Consider the following 19,183-nt stretch of genomic DNA (forward strand, 5'->3'; position numbering starts at 1 on the left):
AAAAGCTAGGATTGGAGGTCCCATTTGACATAGCTATTTCCCTCCTGGGTATATTCCCAAAAGAATTAAAAACATCATACCACAGTGATGTGTGTGCACCCACATTTATAGCAGCACAATTTGTAATAAAGCCAAATCTTGAAAACAGCCCAAATGCCCATCAACAGAGGAATGGGTAAAAAAGATGTTGTATTTTTATACAATGGAATACTACTTAGCTATAATGAAGGACTGCATTGAGGCTTTTGTAGGTGAATGGACACAACTTGAGACCATATTAAGTGAAATAAATCAAACTCACATGTGTAAATACTGTATTGTCTCTATAGTATAAAAAAACTGACAGACGGCTGCCCAAGTGCCTGCCTGGCAAGCATAAGGTCATGAGTTTGATCCCTCGTACAAACAAACAAAAAAAGGAAACTGAAAGAGCAAATAAGACCCAAAATCTACAATAAATATTGTATAAGAGTAAGAAACTGCTCAAAGGGGAAAAGTAACTAGGATAGGGGAAAGGAGGAAAGATGGAAGGGAACAGTAAAAAGATAAAAATTTGTGTGTGTACAGACACACACACACACACACAAGATAGCTAAGACGACTATACTACTAATTCTATTCATTCTTGGAAAAGTTAATACTCATGATTAGATCAATTTTGCATGTCTATATCTGGTAACCTAAGCAATTTCTTTTAAAATAATAATACATAATATAACAATCATTGTTAAATTCCTATCATCTTGTTTTGAAGGCCTATAGCGTTACTGTTTTGCGTTTGTTGCTGTTATTTGTCTCTTTCGCCTTTTGTTTTTCTGTGTTTCATCTCTTTTAAATAAAAAAAAAATAGCTGCGCATACTATCAGACCCAATAAAACAGAACAGAATAAAACCAATCAAAACTGTAAAAGTGACACAGGATTTCAAAACAAGATAATAGGAAATCATCAATGGCTACCATACCATATCCTGTTATCTTCAAAATAGCTGCCCATGTCATAACATATAATAAAATCAAACCAAACAAAACAAAGCAAGATCATTCAAAACAAAACAATGAAAATGATAACAGGACTTTAAAACAAAATAACAATGGCTGCCACTTTCCCTTTTTAAGTATTTCCTCCCCTTTCACTTTTACAATATCTATTGTACATTTTGGATCCCACTGACTCGTAAAAGATATTCTAAAGAAAGATAAAAATGACCACAGTTCCAGGAACAGCAGCATAGTGGGATCACCGAGCGGGACAAACAAATTGAATGGAGGGGGAAAGTAGGGAGCCAACAGCAGGAAAACACCATGGCAGATATGAATCAATGCATGTTGGCCATAACCATTAATGCAGATGGCCTCAATTTGCCAATAAAAAGAAATATGGGCAAAGTGGATCAAGAAACAGGATCCATCAGTATGTGGCATACAAGAAACACATTAACTCAAAAGGAAATTCATAGGCTGAAAGGCGACACAATGCTCCATGCAACAGGCAACCAGAAAAACGCAAGAATAGCTTTCCCATCAACTGGAGAAAGGGTAAGAAAAATATGGCAATTTTATACAATGGAAAGCTACTCAGCTATAAAGAAGGATAATCTTGAGGCTCTTGGAGGTAAATGGACGCAACTTCTGATCATGCTCTTGGGTGAAATGGTTTGGACTTACACAAGTGAACATCATGTTGTCTCCCTAACATGTATGCATTTCTGTTTGTTAGTTGTTTTTGTACTCCTGGGAACTGAACTCAGGGCCTTCACACTGAGCTATATTTCTAGCCCTTTATTTTTATTTATTTATTTTGGTACTGGGAATTGAACTCATGACCTAGCACTTGTCAGGCAGGCATTTATTGCACTGAGCTAAATCCCTGGACCAGGCCTTTAAAAAAAAAAAATTTTTTTTTTTTTTAATTTTTAGGCAGAGTTCTTCCTGCTAAGTTGTTAAAATGCCCAGCCTGGGCTCAAACATGTCAAGCCTATACCATCAATATCTGGCTTCAAACATGTATTAAAAGAAAACAACCTGACACAGAGTCTAAATTATTCAACAAGTCAAAATATTTAAAGTCTAACTGAAAGGTGAAGGCTTTAAACCACTCATTTAAATCATAAATGCTAGTCTAAAACTAGAAACTCAATGCTCTAAGTAAGTATTTTTCCCTTTAATCTCCACAGGATTATAAATTGCATTAGCCTTCTTCTTTCATTACTGTATTATTAACATAGTACCTATTATGAAATGTTTCCAAAAGTGTGCTCATAAATGAATTTTTTTACCCTCTGTACCTTAAACTCTACGAAATGTAAATACACCTTAACTTCTATAAGGAATTGTATAGGACATACTCTATTCTGTGTTCTTGGGGAATATTTTAAATTGCGTTATTATTTGATGTTATAATAAATGATACTACTGTTTAAACTTCAGTTGTCAACTGTTCACTGCTAATATGAAAAAGGTAATTAATTAGTTCTTGTAAATTAATATTGTATCCTAATTAAATTTAAACTAGTAGTTTTGTAATAGTTTATTTAGCACATTTATTTATTTATTTTACTCAGCACTTTCTACATGGACAATCATGTGAGCTTTAAGGAACCTAAAAAAACATAATTTTTGTATTTCCCTTCTAATCTTAAATTTATTCCTTTACTTCCTTTATTGCAGTGACTAGAATCTTAGAATATGTTCAACAAAAGTTGTATGTACACTCATGTTTATAGCAGTATAATCTGTAATAGCCAAATCTTGGAAACAACCCAAATGGCAACCAACAGAGAAATGGATAAAAAAAGATGTGGTATTTTTATACAGTGGAGTGCTACTCAGCGATAAAGAAGGATAAACTCAAGGTTTTTATAGGTAAGTGGATACAACTACAGATCATCCTCATAAGTGAAATAAATCAGACTTTCATGTGTAAACACTGCATTGTCTTCTTCGCATAGGAAAATGAAAGAGTAAGTAAAATCCAAAAGGTACAATAGATATTGTGAAAGAGAAAGAAACTGCTCAAAGGGAAAGAACAACTGGAATGGAGGCAAGGAGAAAAGCAAGAAAGGAAAAGGGAAAAATACAAATACACACACACACAAGATAGCTAAGATAATTGTATTACTAATTTTATTATTTCAAGAAAGGGAATAGTTGGGGCTGGGGATTTAGCTCAGCGGCATAAGCGCCTGCCTTGCAAGCAGGCAGTTGTGAGTTCAATCCCTGGTACCGATAGAAATGAAAAAGACAAAAAAAAAAAAAAGAAAAGGAATAGTTAGTACTCACATGGTTTGATAAACTTTGCATCCCAATATCTGGTAATCTGAGAAACTGTTTTGAAGAACAATATGCAATATAACAATTATTCTTAAATTCCAGTCATCTTGTCTTCAAATCCTATATTGCTATTGTTTTATGATTTTTTGTTATTGTTTATAGTTTGTTTTTTCTGTTTTTCTCTTTAAAACAAAAAAAAGTAAAAAATAAGTAATAGTTTAAAAAGTTGTGAGAACAAACATCCTTGAGTTACTCTGGATTTTAGGTACAAAGAATTCATTTTTGCCATTACATATGATGTTAGTTGCAGGTTTTCCTTACATGCTTTTTAACAGAACAGCAAGTTCCCTTTAAACTACAGTTAGCTGACAGCTTTTATCAAGAATTGATATTAAAGTATGTCAAATGCTTCACATGTATCTATTACAAGATCACTTAATATTTCTTTACTTTTATTAACATGGTGAACAACATTGAGTTCGTTTTTTTTTTTTTTTTTTTTTTTTTTTTTTTTTGAGACAGCTCACTATGTAGCTCATGCTGGTTTTGAACTGACTGTAGCCCAGGCTGTCCTTGAACTCACTGTGATCCTCTTGCCTCAAACTCCCGAGTACTGGATTTACAGATGTGTGCCACCACACCTGGCTGTGGAGTCCTAATGTTATATCAACTCTGCAACTAGCATAAAATCCAACTGGCCATGATACATTATTTTTTTTCTTTTTTTTGCACTGGGGATTGAACTCACAACTTTGTGCTTGCCAAGCAGGCACTTATGCTAACCTTTTTTATATACTGCAAAATTTAGTCAATCTCCCCTCTCCCTTCTTTCTCCATACTGGCTGTGAACTTGTAAACTTCCAGTCTCAGCCTCTAAAGTAGCTTTGACTCCAGCCCTGAGCTACCACACTGGCTTGTTAGAGTTTTGCACATGTACATTCATAAGAAATCTAAGCTACACCCCCACCAGTTGCCATGAGTTCAAGGCCAGCCTGGGGTACATGGTGAGTTCAAGGCCAGTTGAACTACATAGCAAGACCCTGTGTTTAAAAACCAACATAAATAAATAAATAAATAAATAAATATACAAACAAATAGAAACTTGAAAGAATGGAAAAAGATACCGCTAACATTGATTAGAATAAACATTGATTAGAAAAAAAAAAAACTGAAGTGGCTGGCCTTGAACTCATGGCAATCCTCCTGCCTCAGGCTCCTGAGTGCTGAAATCACAGGCATGTGCCACCACGCCCAGATATATGTTTATAAAGGTATCAGTTAAAACACTATGAACTACTGTAGACAACACATAGTTAGATCTTGGCTCTCAATCTATGTTGAAACTCTTTCAATTAGAGTGTAAAGCCATTTACCATTTATTTAATTATTATATAACTGGGCAAAATCTACCCTATTGAAAATATTTTTTCTGTTTGTCACATCTTTTGTTTTTTCTCTTCTCCTGCATTCTTTTTTTTTTTTGTCTTTTTCCTTTTTATCGGTACCGGGGATCGAACTCATGACTGCCTGCTTGCAAGGCAGGCACTTATGCCGCTGAGCTAAATCCCCAGCCCCTTCTCCTGTATTCTAAAAGATTATATTTTTAAAATATTTCATTTCATCTCCAAGAAAGGACTACAAACTATTATCTCGTTGTATTATTTTTTAGTGGTAAGCATTTTTGACTTCTTATAACCTGCCTTCAAATAATTTCAAATAGACTAGATCTTAAAAATTCACTGTAGCAGGCCATTCACGGACTAGGGGGAGAGCGAATAATGGCCACCAGCAAACAAGTCCAGTCTGGGAACCAGAGCCAATTAAAGGCCATTGCCAGACTGGGAATGGCCAGACCCCAGCCTCTTTCAGCCCACAGGATGGCAAACAAAAAGTATCAAACCCATCCTCCAACACCCACCCGCTGCTGCTCCCCCCACCCCCATTGCCCCATAAGCAACGGCTTTATCCGGAGAAACACAGGCTGTGATGATAGCTATTGAGATGAAATGCAACTGCATGCCCGTGGTGCTTTGGTGTTTCATTAACATTGTTAAGTCTAGGGCGAGTGGTCTGATCATGGGTTCAAAGGATATTGGTATCAGCATGGCCTGTAGGGGGATCTTTATCTGAGGCATGTGGCCACTGTTCACTCCCTATGGTCTTGTTTTGAGGTCCTATATCATTTTCATTGTTTTGTTGGGTCAGGTTCTATTCTCTATTGTTTTGTTTGATTACGTTAAATCCGATGACAGGAAATGCTATTTGAAGGATAGCAAGATATATTATGGTTGCAATTTTGGATTTACTATTAGCTTGTTTGAAATCCTTTATTGCATTCATTGTTTTGTTTTTATTGTTCCTATTCTGTTCTGTTGTTTGATTTTTACTATGTCTGAAGTTATTGGTATTTTGAAGACATCAAAAGGCATAATAGTAACTATTATTGATTTGATAATGTTTTGAAGTCCTGTATCTCTTGCACTGGTTTGTTTTGATTGGTCTTATTCTGTTTTATCCTCTTTAAAATTTAAAAAAATTGCCAGGCGTGGTGGCTCACACCTGTAATCCCAGCACTCGGGAGGCTGAGGCAGGAGGATCGCTGAGAGTTTGAGACCAGCCTGGACTACCAAGTGAGCTCAAGGTCAGCCTGAACTGCATAGTGAGACCCTGTCTCAAAAAGACCAAAAAAAAAAAAAATTAATGTAGTCAATGTTAGTAAAAAAAATTTTAAAACTCTATTAAAGTAAATATCACCCTAAAAAGTGGCTCATATGAAGAATTTTGCTCTAAGCTTTTACTTCAGAAATAAATAAAACTTGCACACCTGTAATCCCGGCACTTAGGAAGCTGAGGCAGGAGAATCACTGAGAGTTCAAGACCAGCCTAGGTTACAAAGTGAGCTCAAGGCCAGCCTGAACTGTGTAACAAGATCCTGTCTCAAAAAACTAACAAAAAGAAAAAAATCAATCAACCAATGTTTGGAAAACTTGTCAAAATTGCCTACAATAAGTAATTTTGCTCCAGTATCTAGCACGGCACACAGGTCTACCTAACTTTTCAGTATAAAATGATCCATCTGAGCCTGGTGATATAGCTCAGTGATAAGAGTGCTTACCTAGCCTAGCATGCATGATCCCTAATACTGAAGAAAAAAGAAGATAAGGAGAGGAGACTGGAGGAGAGGGGAGGGGAGGAACGGGGAGGGGAGGGCAGAGAGAAGGAAAGAAGCCACCTAATGCAATAAGACTTTCATATTACACTATCAATTGTCTATAAATAAATTATTTTAACGTTCTAATTCACTACGTACAGCTACTGTTTTCTCTCTAGAAGCTACAAACTAGGAACTGTAATTTCAGTAATACAAATATTATACATCAATCACATTATCATGAAACAGAAAGGTCCTATAAAATCTGCTATGATGAAATTTCACATTTACTACAACTTACTGTGGTTCTTCATTTAAATTTCTTCCCTCTCTTTTACCCCCCCAACCCAAAGCACAAATTTTATAGAAGGGTTAATTCCTCAGATCTCCAACAAAGTTCTAAAGATAATGATGAGGGCTAATGAACTATTTCCTACTTATTCAAGTCATTTAAAAGTCATTTTCAAGTCATTTAAAATGCCAAACTGACGTGACTTTGGCTAAAATTTTATTAACTTCTGATACATGAAACTATTTCAAGTCCTTGTAGAAAAAATTTAACTTTACAAAACTCTAAACTCCAATAAATAAATGAAGCTGGGCATTATAGCTGCATATACCAGAAGACCCAGGTACTCAAGAGGCCAAGCCAAGAAGATCAGTTGAGCCTGTAAGTTCAAAACCAGTCTGCGCAACATATCCAGACTGGAAATATAGAAAAATGAACTAATTGAACTAAGAAAGTGAAGTATTGCTTAAGAACTCAATTCAACAGAAGAATACCTTTTTAAAAGATGGCCTCCCAGGGAATGGAAGAGAACAGTAAACATTTGAGTATTAGATTCATTCACATAAAATCTCCTCCACACTTCACATTAACATTCTTAAAAATCACCTCCATTGGCCAGGCCGTGTCACACACCTGTAATCCCAGCACTTGGTAGGCTGAGACAGGAGAATCACCTGAGTTCAAGGCCAGCCTGAACTACATAGTGAGATCCTGTCTCAAAATGCCAAAAAGAGAGACACAGAGAAAGACAGAGACAGAGAGACAGAGAGAGAGACAGAGGGAAAGACAGATTGTGGTCTTCACAAAAATTAGGGGCTGGGGGTTTAGCTCAGCGGCATAAGTGCCTGCCTTGTAAGCAGGCAGTCGTGAGTTCGATCCCTGGTACCGATAAAAACGAAAAAGACCAAAAAAAAAAAAAATAAAATAAAATAAAATAAAAATTTTAAAAAATATGTATATATACTTCCATGCATACATGAAGTTTTCCACCTATAATTTTATGAGGTTCAGAGATCTTGATATTTGTGTAGACTCCCTTACTTTATGACTACAAATGTTCTCACAAACTAATGGAAGAGTATGTTTTACATACAGTGACATAGCTATAGCTAGTAAAATTACAAATACTCTGATCCTTTGATGAGGTGATTTTACTTCCAGAGGATTATCCTATAAAAACACTGCATTTGAATGTGTGTTAAATGACATTATGTAGTAGGTGAGATTATAGCACTACTTATATCAACATCTAAATGTTCATCAATACAAAACTAGCTAAAGTATAGTTCAGTATACATGCGAATATTAAGTTACAGCTTTCAAAAAAACAACGTTCTAGATATACTAATATAAATGAATTTCTTAAGTATTTTAAGCACAAGAAGCAAAATACACAAAAGTATAATACACTTATTTTTGCATTTTAAAACTTGGAGGAAATAAGGTAGGCATGGTGGCTCACGCCTGTAATCCCAGCACTCGGAGGCTGAGGTGGGAGGATCACTCCAAGTTCGAGACCAGCCTGAGCTACAAAGTGAGTTCAAGGCCAGCCTGAACTGCATAGTGAGACCCCGTCTCAAAAAAGACCAAAAAAAAGCCTTGGAAATGAATATAAATGTTTTTGTAGTTATCTATCTCAAATGCAAAAAAATACTAACAGTTGTCTCCAGAAAAGGAAAAAGAGGAATATAAAGGAAAAACATATAAGAGATGCTTCAATATGTACCCTTGTGTTTTCTTATTTTGTACTATATATATTAAATATGCCAAGCATGTTGGCTCATACCTGTCATCCCACTACTTGGGAGGCTGAGGCAGGAGGACCCTTGCAAGTTTGAGACTAGCTCGGGTTACCAAGTGAGCTCAAGGCCAGTCTGAACTGCGCATTGAGATTCTATCTCAAAAAGACACACACATACACACACACACACACACACACACACACAATTATATTAAATAATAAAAATTAATTTTTAAAAAATCCTCTGCCTTTTTGAAACTTATTTTCACTAAGCTTTAAAACCAAGCCATATGTAGTAACAATCTTTAATTTACTCATAATATTTTATCATAATTTTTCTTAGACAGCTTACCTGCAGTAATTTTAACTACTTTCTACACAACATATGGTCTGACCCTGGAACATAATATGCTAATTCCCTAAATATGCTCAGTTCTTTTAGGCTCACAGGACCTTGACATTACCCCATCTAACTTTAAGTGTGTATCACAGACATATGAGTCCATGTCTGCCTATTATTGTTTCAAGAGTATACAGTATATCTGGTTGATTTCGTGCGCTCTCTCTCTTTTTTTTCTTTTTGGTACTGGGGATCGAACTCAAGACCACATGCTTGGTCAGGCAGGCACTTTGGCCACTGAGCTAAATCCCTGGACTTCTGGTTGATTTCTTAAATCCCCTATCAAACATAAACACAGTACAGTCTCAACAAAAGTAGGTTTAGTTGTGAGTGGTGGCATATCCTACTTGGGAGGCTGAAGTAGGAGGACTGCACAACTGTGAAAGAGGTGCCTTACCCAAAATAAAAAATAAAAAGGGCTGAGCATATAGCTTACTAGTAGAGTGACCCTGGCTTTAATTATCCATAGATGTAAGGGGTCTGCAGAATTTAAAGCAGTGACTTGAAAAGATAGTGGTACACTCATGCTCATAGCATCAATATTCACAACAGCCAAAGGTGCAAGTAATTCAAGTGTCTAACAAATGAATGGAGTCCAGCACAGTGGCACATGCCTGTAATCCCAGCACTCAGAAAGCTGAGGCAAGAGGACTACTGCAAGTTCCAGGCAAGCCTGGGCTACATAGTGAGTTCAAGGCCAACTTGAACTTCATAGCAAGACTCTGTCTCAGAAAGAAAGAAGAAAAAAAAAAGAATGGATAAGCAAGGTATGGTATACATACAACAGAGTATTACTGAAGCTGAAAAAGAAATCCTGATACATACTTCAACAAAGATGAACCTTAAAGATACGTTAAGTAAAGTAAGCCAGTTCCAAAAGGTCAAATACTGTATGATTTTACTCACATGAGGTACATAGTAGAATAAAATTCACTGGTGGAAGCCAGAGGCTGTAAGGAGTTTTTTTTTTTTTTTGTCTTTTTTCATTTTATTGGTACCAGGGATGGAACTCACGACTGCCTGCTTGCAAGGCAGGCGCTTATGCTGCTGAGTTAAATTCCCAGCCCCAAGGAGTTATTTTTTAATATGTATGAAATTTTAAGTTTTTAAAGATGAAAAAGTTGTGGAGGTCTCTCTCATATAACTAGGGTTTTAAAATACACATTATCTTTCTTTTGAGGATATTTTTTGGAAAAACAGTCCACCTCTATTCTCCTCAATGCTAACTGTCAGCATATACTTAATGGCCAGAACAAAGTACTGTTCTTGCACCTATGGTACTGTAGTTTTCTACCATCATGATTTTATCTTCTATAATCCAAGTTCACAAAAACCTAAACACATAATGAACACAGTAGAGTTTGTCTTAAAGAAACTTTGTTCTATGTATTTTGGTTTTTGTGGGGCTTTTCTGAGACAAGATCTTGCTGCGCAGACTAGACTGGCCTCCCAGAGTACAGAGGGTACAGGTGTGTGCCACCACACCCACATTGAAACTATTCTTTTGGGGGCAGGGTCCTGTGACATAGTTCAGACTGGTCTAGAACTTGCAGAGATCCTCTAGCCTCAGCTTTCTGAGTGCTGGGATTATAAACATGTGCCACCACACATGGCCTTGAGGCTTTATTCTTCAAAGTTTTTAATTTATTATACTACTTATTCTTTGATACTATTAAGCCCAAAATGAAATTTTTGGATTTTGCTTTTCCCTATCTCAAATCTGGATTCCTCTTTTGTATAGTTTATCAAAGATTAAATTACAAGTATCCAGGACGCTGAAGTAATTTTGAAGTCACACAGTTAATTAACTTCTTAGCAGCTAGTAGACTCTAACTAAATTGTTTCTATTTCAGTATATTTTGCAGTATATGCAGGTTTTTATTAAAAAGGGTGTATTAGCTAGGTGTGGTGATGCAATTCCTGCAATCCCAGCACTTGGGAGGCTGAGGCAAGATGACTGCTGCAAGTTCAAGGCCAGAAGAAAAAAAAAAAAAAAAACGTGTAGCAAGACCCTGTCTCCAAAAAAACAAAAAAAGAGGGGGCGTATTAGAAGAGTATAACTGTAATGAATGATGAATTCTCCCTGTTTTTTTTTTCTTTTCCTGATACTAGACACTGAATGCAGGGCCTTTGCAATGAGCTATACTTACCACCACCTGCCTTTTAATACAAAGTCTCACTAAATCACTAGGTAGGTAGGATGGGCTAGAACTTCTGATCCTCCTGCTTAGGAGTGCTGGGATTACAAGTATGTACCACTATGCTTGGTTGAGTATCTCATTCTTAGACCTGAATCCTAAACTGCACAAGAAATTAGCAATAGGGGGATGGGGATTTAGCTCAGCGGCATAAGTGCCTTCCTTGCAAGTTTGTGGTCGTGAGTTCGATCCCTGGTACCGATAAAAACGAAAAAGACAAAAAAAAAAAAAAAAAGAAATTAGCAATTAAATTTCTAAAGCTTTCAAAAACAACCAAAATTTCTTCTTACTATGTAAGTATTCTTCAGCACAAGGTGTATCTATGAGAATGACATTTCCTATCTGATAACAAATAACTACTGACCTACTGGTAAATAGTAAAGATAAGATTCTAGGGAACCAGTACACAATAGTTTCCTCTTGTCCACAAAGGATATTTTCCAAGATCCTCAGTCTAAAACCACAGACAGTACCAAGCCCTCTATTAGTAAGTTTTTTCCTATAAATAACATATACAACTATGATGCCTTTTCGATCTTAGTTAAGTTCTTAAGCACTACGACCATAACTTTTTTGTTTCCAGTATGATAGCAATATTGGCAGCACAAGTTTTCTTTCTTTCTTCACAATTTCATAAATAGATTCACTCTTACTGAAGTCCTTAACAACCTCAGTACACAGATTTTTTTCTTTCCTTATTAAGTCAAAAACTTTCTTTTAAAAGAAGCACTTTATAGATTCTTTTTAGTATATCCAAACTGTCAGCATCAGTACTTTTGAACTTTTGGACCATATTAAATAAAGTAAGGGTTTTGTGAACACAGGTGCTCAATACCACCAGCAGTTAATCTGACAACCAAGACACTTACTATGTAATCAAGAGCCAACAACATATACCACAGATATGCTGTCAAAGTGGATGATCCACCTCTGGGGCAGGATAGCCCAAGACTTTATCATACTACTCAGATTATCAGCATGCAATTTAAAACTTATGCACTGCTTGGAATTTTCCATTTAATTTAATATTTCCAGACCATGGCTGAATCTATGGAGAACAAAATCATAGATAAGCGGGGGCTTCCATACTAGGAGTAGGAAGAAAGCAAAGAGCTCAATGTAGTCATGGAAAACAGGACAGTAATAAACGAAATTGAAAAGAAAGACTTCTATGCTCCAGACTGCTTTAATTTGCAAAGCAGCATTCCTTAGAAAAATAGTCAGTTATGAAACAAGATTTTCAGGGAAAATCTCTTTAACAACAACTGGCTTGGTAGCCCATACCTATAATCCCAGCACAGGGGGGGCTGATACAGGAGGATCTTGACTTCAAAGGCCAGCCTGGTCTATGTATTGAGTCCCTGTCTCAAAAAATCAAAGATTGATAAACTGATCTGGAGTAGAAAACAGCCACCAGAACAAATGACTCAACAGAAATTCTAAAGCATCATACTATGTCAAAGGGCCACTCCCAAATAAACCAACTAGACAGTCTCAAAAAGACAAAATAAAACAAAACAAAACTGCTGCTCGTGGTGGCGCATGCCTGTAATCCCAGCACTTAGGAGGCTAAGGCAGGAGGACCATTGCAAATAAAACCAGCCTGGGCTACAAACTGAGCTAAGGCCAGCCTGAACTGCATAGTAAAGACAAAATAAACAAACTAAAACAAAGCCACCAGAATGAATCATAAATCCTCAAATACTCCAGAAATAGCCAGGTATGGTGGCACACAACTGTGATCCCAGCACCTGGGAGACTGAGGTAGGAGTTCAAGGCCAGCCTGTACTACATAGGTTGACTTTATCTCAAAAAAGAAAACAAAACAAAACACAAATGATAAAAGAAGTGTTGCCTACTGGGCACAGTGGCACACATTTATAATCCCTGCACTCTGGGACGCTGAGGCAGAAAGATCACAAGTTTGAGTCCAGACCAGATAATTGAGTAATTTATCAAGACCCTGATCTCAAAATGAGAGAAGGAGGAAAGGGAGAAAGAAAGAAAAGAAAAGAAAAGAAAAGAAAAAAGAAAATGGGCTGGAGATATAGTTCAATGTGAAAGCCCTGGGTTCAATCCCCAGTACAAAAAAAGAAAGAATGGGAGGGAGGGAGAAAACAAGGGAGGGACTGAAAGGAGGAAGTTTGAGAGGAACAGCTGAGGCCAGAAAGACCCAGATTCTTTTCTTGATTAGGGAAATGATGTCTGCACCACAGAAAAGCAGAGAATAGAACCCAAGGTCTTTTCACTAGGCTATATCCCCACCCCTTTCATATTTTTTATTTTGCAGTAGAGTCTCACTGAATTGCCGTGATGGTCCAGAACTTGAAATCTTCCTGCCTCAGCTACTCAATCCACTAGAATCACAGGCATGCAGCATCATATCCAATAAAAAAATTTTTTTTCAACTTAACTTTTATTTAACATGGGGCAGGGATTTAGTTCAGTGGCATAAGCACTTGCCTGGCAAGTGTAAGGTTGTGAGTTCGATCCTTGGTACAAAAAACGATTAATTAACAAAAGTAAACAGAAAATAAGAAATACATAGCCAGGTATGGTAGCACATTTCCGCAATCACAGCACACAGAGCAAGATGACGACAAATTTTTTTTTTTTTTTTGCACCAGGGATTAAACTCACAACCTTGTGCTTGCCAGGCAAGCACTTGCACTTGTGCCACTGAACCAAACCCCTGGCCCATCAGGATGACAAATTTAAAACCAGGCAGGGAATCTTTACAACTTAGCAAGACCCTGAATCCAGCCTGGTGTGATAGTGCATGTCTGTAATCTCAGCACTCCAGGAAGATGAAGCAGGAGGATCACTGCAAGTTCAAAGCCTGCCTGAGCTATAGAGTGAATTCAAGACCAGCCTGAACTACACAGTGAGACCCTGCCTCAAAATAAATAAATAAATTTAATTTAACTTAATTAAAATAAACCTGAATCCAATTTTTTTTTTGTCCTTTTCCTTTTTATCGGTACCAGGGATCGAACCCACGACTGCCTGCTTGCAAGGCAGGCGCTTATGCCGCTGAGCTAAATCCCCAGCCCCCTGAATCCAATTTTTAAAAAGGTCTGGGAATAAACAGCTCAGTGGGAAAGCCCTGGTTTCAAATACCGGCATCATAAAAAGAAAAAACCTTGAAAATGAGCAGACTGAAAATAAAACAGCATAGAACAGAAGCCAATAGATGATGGTAAAGGATCCAGTAAACAATATACTGAATAAATAGTAATAGCCACCCTTGAATTTTAACAAAATGTTGTTCAAGAATAAGGCCATACCAGCTAGGTGCAGTGGATCAGAAGTATAATACAGCCACTCAGGACTATACTGAGGGGGATGAAGCAGGAGGATCAAAATTTTTGCTGGAGGTTTGACCAGGCAACATATTAGGATCCCGTCTCGAAAAAAATAGAAACAGCTGGGGATATAGCTCAATGATACAGTACTTGCCTAACAATGTATCACACCAGTCCATCAAGAGAGACCATCTCTTGGTGCAACAAATACACCACTGCAGTAAGGCAGAATGTTAATGACAGGAAACTGGGGGGAGTTTAAAAGAATTGTGCTACCTGCCCAATTTCCATAAACCTACAACTGCTGGGGGGCAGGGGTGTGGAATACACACACACACACACACACACACACACACTTACACACACACAACACGACACCAACAGCATGTAAATTGGGGGAATAAATGGAGTTAATTTTTTTTTTTTTTAGTCTTTTTGAGACAGGGTCTTATTACTATGCAGTTCAGGCTGGCCTTGAGCTCACTTTGCAGTTAAGGCTGATCTCAAACAACAATCCTCCTACTTCAGCTTCCCAAGTGCTGGGATTACAGGAGTACATTACCATGCGGGGTTTGGAGTTACAAAGGTACTGATTAATATCAACCTTTGAGAAGAATATACACTATCATTTTGTGGTAATCAATAATAAGGGTAGAAAAGATACAAGATTTTCAAACTAGAAGAGGCAATGGGGAATCCTTTAAAGCAAGGGAGTAACATAAAACAGTATTTCTGAAAATACAATTGGTTACAGTTTAGAGAAAGCTGAATGATCTAGTAAAACCACTGCACTTTGCATAAGGTAATCTTTAAGAGGGTAGTAATGGAAGCAGAAAAGTACATAAGAAATTTCAGATTAAGAAGAGACTTGAAGCTGGGCATGGTGGCTCACACCTATGATCCCAGCACTGAGGAGGCTGAGGCAGGAGGACAGCCTTGAATAAAAGACCAATTGGACTACAAAATGAGTTTAAGGCCAGCCTGAACTACATAGCAAGAACCTGTCCCCCAAAAATGAGAGACTTGAGTTGATACTTGACTACATGAGAAATAACAGAAGAATCAAACACTAAAGTAGCATGGTGGTATATGCCCTAATCCCAGCATTCTAGGAGACCAAGACAGTAAGATCATGCACAATTCTAATATAGCCTGAGAAATTTAGCTACTTACCCTGACCCTGCCTAAAAGTAAAAATTAAAAAATGAGCCAGATGTTTCATGAAAGGTGGTTGCACTAGTATAAATTACTGTATAGTTGGGGCTGGGGATTTAGCTCAGCGGCATATGCGCCTGCCTTGCAAGCAGACAGTCGTTAAGTTTGATCCCTGGTACCGATAAAAAAGAAAAAGACCAAAAAAAAAAAAAATTACTGTATAGTTATGGCGATGGTCTACCGTGGTGGAAGGCCAAAGTGAATGTTTATCACTTCCTGCTTCTTCTTCAGCCCTAACTGCAACTCCCCTTCCTGTTTGCATGCACAGAGAATTCCAATCGGTTCCTCACTCATCATCATTATCTGCCTCATGCGCCACTTCAATCAGAGGTCCTATAACCCTCTGCTTCTCTGTATCTAGTGGGAGCCCAGCAACCATGGGTCATGTGCTCCTTTCCATGTCCTCAACTCAATAAAACTGTTCATTTTGTACTTTTGCTTCTCTATTGTGCCAGAATACTCTAACATTTTACATGCCTGTAATCCCAGCACTCTGGGAGGCTGAGGCAGGAAAACGCAAATTCAAGCCCAGCCTGGGTAATTTAATGTCTTAGAAAAATCTTATCTCAAAAAATACAGAAAGGGCTGAGATTTAGCTCAGTGGCACAAGGGCCTGCATGGAAAGCATGAGGTGGTAACTTTGATGCCTGGTACCAAATAAGTAAGTAAATAAATAAGAGCTGATGATGTAGCTCAGTGTAAAGCTCTGGGTCCACTGCCTTGTACCACAGATAAATACTAAAATGAATGAAAGGAAGAGTACAACATGAAAGCAAGTATAATAACGAATTTATCAACAGCTCCTTAAATACATCAGGAAAGTGGAGACTATTTTTTGGCATCTATGTTTATTGAGTATTATCTAGCATATACTAAATGTAAAATACCTAAACCTATTTCTTTAAATGTAAATAGTTTCAGTACACAGAAAATCTTAACATTGAGATCTATATCTGAAACCTTCCAACTACAATTAATTACATGACTTGAAGAAAAGCATCAGCTTCTAAAACATCTTTTCAGAAGTCTAATTCTATTATATAAGGTGATCTCTTATCTGACTTACAAGTTTACAAAAAGTGAAAATGAAATCTTTGGTGTTTTTAATGCTGGGGACTAGCCCTTTGTACATGCAGTACTCTACCATGGAGCTACACTGTCAGCCCTAAATGTAGGTTCTTTTTGCTAGTCTATGTAGGCCTTGCTCTATTGGTCAAGACAGGGTCTCCCTGTGGCGTTCAAGCTGATCTTGAATTTACTATGTAGCCCAGGCTGGCCCCAAACTCACAGTAATCCTCCTGCCCTGAGGTAGGCTTTCTGAGTTATAAGTCTACTGACAGCAGTCTCACAAACCACACCCATAATACGTCATCTACCATTTTCAGTTTCAATTTCTTTAAAAAGTGAGAACTTAAAAAAAATACTTGTCAATGATCTAAAAAATCTTCCAGATTTTAAAAAAAGAAATTATAAGGGTTAGAGAAATGCTAGGGTACAGTTCTGCTTAGCATGTACAAAGCCTTTGGTTCAATCCCTAGGAGACATATATATGTATTTTTTAAACAGATCTCCTTATTGACATACTTTATATTTAGTCCTTCTAGGGCAATTAAATTGCTTTTCAAAGAAAAAATTCTTTCATTTTGTAATCAGATTTTATTGGCTTATGCAACTTTGTATTAAATTATGTAACTGTTAATACAAATGCAAGTTGAAAAGTGATCTTTGGCAAGTCTATAACCTGTGGGAGCAATGCAATGGCCATTAGTCAATATTGCTTGTAAGTAGAGAATGCCGAATGTACATTAATGCAGTGAACTGATTAAAAACAGGTTTGCTAATCAATATCCCTATTTTAAAAATCAAATTCATTTTTTATTGCTTGTGTTGCTGTTGAGGCAGTACTTGGCACATAGTAAGTATTGTAAGTAGGCCAGGCATGGTGGGACACACCCATAATTTCAACATAGAGAGGCTGAGGCAGGAAGATCATTGTGAGTTTGAAGTCAGCCGGGGCTACATACGTGAGTTCAAGACCAGTCTGCACTAGCTAGATCTTATCTCAAAAAAAAGTACAGTTAAGTATTTGCTCCTATATTAGCTTTCATATTTAACTAGGTACAGGTAGCAATGCATGCAAGGATGGATTTCCACCTACTTTACAGTCTCCAAAATCACAGAATTTACTTATATTTAAATTTGCCAAAAGGAAACAGAGTAAGGAATATACACTATAACAAGTCCTGACTGAAAACACAAATACAAGATAGTTTCACATTACCAAAAGTGGACCATCTAGCAAAGAGATTTTTAAAAAGTAGCAGCATACTTCAAACATTAGGTTAATAAGAAATGAAATAAATTCACAACCCAATTTAACTTTAGCACCTCAAAACTGCCAAGAAGGTAATTCCACATCTTTCTAAAAAGCAACAGCTAGACTAGGGGAATCTGCTATAGGTTTCTCAGTGCACATTAGGCTTTCTTCTATCAACAACTCACAAATAACGGAAAATATCAAGCTTTTAAACAAAATCACCTAGTACTCCCCAAAGTCCCAAATGATTATCAGAAACTAAACATGCTAATATAAAGCAAAACTAAATGCATATAAATGCACTACATAGGAAAACTTAAAACCTGAAAATAAAAACCTAAAGATAGCCGGGCATGGTGGCTCATACCACTCAGGAGGCTGAGGCAAGAGGATCATTGGGAGTTCAAGACCAGCCTGGGCTACAAAGTGAGCTCAAGGCCAGCCTGAACTGCATAGACACCCTGTCTCAAAAAGACAAAAGAAAAAAAAAAAACCTAAATATAAGTAATGGCAATTTAAATGTAAGTAATAAACCTGATAGCTTAGCAATTTTGATTTAGCCTAAATTTCATGACGCATACCTGATTTTCTAAGGGAAACTTGAAGTAGTACGACAGAAGATCTACAATAACCATGAAGTTCAAAGACTGAAGCTACTTATAACACTCTTGTCTATTAGAAAAGAATCCACAGTAGCACTGACTTTCTTCCTTCTAAGGACATCAAAAGTATGTACTGCAATGTTATGAATAGTTAGGAAAAACGGAGAGACAGCCCATGAGGCTGCACTAGTCCCACTAGATGGCACCACCACCAACAAGTCAATCTGCTCTTCCACATGGAGCAGCAAGGGCTGACTCTTGATGTTAACAAAACTGAAAGTTGGCATCAACACAGTGATACCTCAATTGAAAAATTGTCACCCATAACTAATTCAAATCTAGGAGGAGTTTCTCCAAAAGCACTCTTTTCCCAGTACCACTGCCTCCCCAGTCCCAATTCCATTGGCCTAAGAGGTTCAATGTCTTGTAAGGAAGAGAAGTCTCATAAAAACATGTCATTTTTTAGTTCTTCCTAGACCACAAACTACAGAACAATTTTCTTGAAGCTTCTTTACTATAGGATACTTTTCTACTGGTTCCTGAATAACATTTTTTGTAAAAAACATACTTACCACAATGGAAACATCAAAATATATAATTATTGGTGTAAGAACAACTGAATATATATAGATGAACTTCTCTAGAGAACATCTTTCTCTTTGTTACAGATAGAATTTCCTACTAAACAAAAAGG

The 19,183-nt window shown here is 37.1% G+C and overlaps 1 protein-coding gene across 9 annotated transcripts in view; it reads right to left on the bottom strand.

The window, feature by feature from the left end:
• The window catches only part of Tlk2 (tousled like kinase 2), a 140,832-nt gene that overhangs the window by 115,479 nt on the left and 6,170 nt on the right, over window positions 1-19,183 (bottom strand). The window lies entirely within an intron of this gene.

The sequence above is a fragment of the Cavia porcellus genome, unplaced genomic scaffold, assembly GCF_034190915.1.
Source record: "Cavia porcellus strain 051 isolate PalLab524CR breed Dunkin Hartley unplaced genomic scaffold, mCavPor4.1 scaffold_32, whole genome shotgun sequence".
NCBI classification, from domain to species: Eukaryota; Metazoa; Chordata; class Mammalia; order Rodentia; family Caviidae; genus Cavia; species Cavia porcellus.